This window comes from Perognathus longimembris, chromosome 4 (assembly GCF_023159225.1).
Source record: "Perognathus longimembris pacificus isolate PPM17 chromosome 4, ASM2315922v1, whole genome shotgun sequence".
Taxonomy (NCBI): domain Eukaryota; kingdom Metazoa; phylum Chordata; class Mammalia; order Rodentia; family Heteromyidae; genus Perognathus; species Perognathus longimembris.
This window is the reverse complement of record NC_063164.1, coordinates 2,143,801-2,146,513: the sequence shown is the minus strand read 5'-3', so window position 1 is coordinate 2,146,513 and position 2,713 is coordinate 2,143,801.

The window sequence follows — 2,713 nt, the reverse complement described above, 5'->3', positions numbered from 1 at the left end:
CCGGGCGGGGCCTCGGTGCCCGTCCGTCCCTGAGCGGTGACTTGGCATCGGAGGACCTCCCCCTCCCCCGGGCCTTGTCACGCGTGCGAGTGGCGTCACCACGCGGGACCACTTCCTGAAACGCACCGGCTCTGCCCCCGGGGACTTGGGTGCGGCGGGCCGGCAGGCGCCCGGGGCTGAGGAGGACGCCCTGGCCGGGGGCCGTGGCTGGTCCCCGCTCCCAGGGCAGCCGGGAGAGGGCCCCCCCCCAGGCTGTGGCAGGGCTCTGGGCTGCGTGTGATGACCCCAGCCGGTCGTGGGGGTCAGGAATCCCGCACTGGCCACCACCCGACGCAGCCAGGCCCCTCGGGGTCCCTTGCAAAGTCCCCACCATGGCGCTGGGAGGCAGGGAACCCTCAAAGGGCTTGGGGTGGGGCAGAGGCGGAGCCGGGGGCCGCTGGGGCTCCTGGGGTGGGGACGACCCAGGAGCAGAGACACCGCCGGCCTGGGAGGGAGGGCGCCGGGAGGGGCAGCACCCCCACCCCGCCCCAGCTGCCTCCAGTCGCTGTCCCCCGAGGTGCTTTGGCGCAGGCCCCCCTGTACCGCGGAAGACCTTCCCCCCCCCCCCCCCCCCGGTGCCGGAGCAACTCTCCCCGCCAAGCTAAGCCGCTGCTCTCGGCCGACCGCCACGCACCCACCGTCCACCGGCCCGAGAGAGCCCCAGATCCCGGCCCCGGGGGGACTCCCGTACCCCGGCCTCAGCTAAGCCGCAGCACCAGAGCCCCCTCAGTCCCTGGGGCCCCGCTTCTCACCTGCGCCTCCGTCCCCAGGGGACCGTGAAGGTCACGGCCAGGAGGGCACTGCCAGGGGCCACGGTGCCCTCACCCCTTGCCAGCCTGTGAGCAGCCCTTCGGAGTGGGTTGGGGTGCGGCTGGGCAGGCCGCCCCAGGGTTCTTTCCTGGTCAGGAAGGCCCCGTGTCGGCCCCACAGCTGTAGCCAGGGCTGGGCCAGGGCTGGCGGGGGGGTGGGGGGGGAGGACGGGTCTGGGGGCGCCCATCAGGAGAAACAAGGCCGGGAGGCAGGAGGCGGAGTTCTGGGATAAACCGTGTGAACGGCCAGCTTTGTTGGGTGCGCGGGGAATGTCCAGCCCGCGGGGTGCAGGGCCCCCCGCGTCACATAAGGCTGAGGTGACACCTGTGCCTTCCGCGAGCTCCGCGTCGGCTGCCAGCGGCGATGGTTTTGTTTGTATTTAGGACGATGTCACAAACATGCAAACGGTCCTCGGCACAAACGAGGCTCCGGCCCTGCTGGGTTGAACAGGGGTGGGCTTCGTCACACGACTCCTCTTTGAATGGGGTGTTCAAGGGAGACAGACATGCGTGTTCAGGTGACCCAAATTCAGTACGCTGGCTGGGTGTAAGCACGCTGGGCCCGGTGGCGAATGTCTCCACAGCGTGGAGCCGAAATGATCAAATGCACCGGGGGACCGGAACGAGCCGGAGGCGAATTCAAACCGAGCCAGCCACCTGTCAGCGTCAGTGCCCCTGTAGCCAGAGCAGCCGGTGCCCCCGTTACCAGGCCTGCCCGCCCCGTGTCTGGGGAGGGGGTACCGGGCGAGCCTGAGCCCTGGCTGGGTGTGGGGTTCTGTCTTCTGCTTTGCTTCACTAATAAACTTTCTTGCCGTCTACCTTGACGTCTCCTAAAATTCTTCTTTGTCACACAAATCTGGGGCCCGAGGGCAAGGCTGTGGCCTCCTCCTTTCACGCCACCCCCCCCCCAGCCGCACCCGCTTCTAGGAAGTTTGGATCTCCCAGAATCTCCCGGTCCCCTCGGGGCCTCCAGCGGGCCCGTGTCCCCGCCTCGAGTCAGCGTGACAGCTGGGACGCCACACAAGCCACAGCACTTCCCGCCGCCGCCTCCAGCGCTGTGGCTCCGGCCCCACGGCGCCTTCGTTTTTCTTTTTTGCCAATTCTGGGGCTTGGAGCCCAGGCCAGGCGCCGTCCCTGAGCTCTTTTGCTCCAGGCCAGCACTCTACCACCTGAGCCACAGCTCCACCGTAGAGTGATTAACTGGAGATAAGAGTCTCTTGGACTCCTTCCTGCCTGAGCTGGCCTCAAGCCATAATCCTCAGGTCTCAGCCTCCTGAGCAGCTAGGATGACAGGTGTGAGCCACCAGTACCCAGCCCCTTCGCTCTTTCTATACCTCAAGAAAACCACTCTCTTGTGGGGAAGAGCCCTGTTCAGCCCCGGGGGGCAGATGCGAGCCCCCGCATAGCCCCTGCGGCTTCTACCTTGTGTTAGCTGACTGCCAGTGGGCTGGCCCCTCCGTGTGGCCCAATGAGGCCTTCCGAAAGGACCATGGCAAAGGGGAACTGACGTGATGCTTGAGACGCTGGGTTGGGGAAACGTGTTACACACCAACAGCTGACAAATACAACAGGAGAGCACCGAGGAGGTGCTTGCTTCTGACCTGAAGACGTTACAGAGTGCAGGGGTCCCTGCACCCCGGGAGCTCTCCCAACCAGCGGAAGAGGCAAGGAAGCGCACCCCGCTGAGTGCGAACCCAGAATAGGTCACGAGCCGCGAGTCGCCCGCACCCAGCCCAACCCAACCTTTCGCCGGCAGTTGGACAATCAGTCGACTCGGGAGAGGTTCAAGACTGCTCTCAGCTTTAGTGGGGCGGACCCGATCTTAAGTAGGGGCAATGGCAGCAGGAAGAGGAGGGTGTCACATA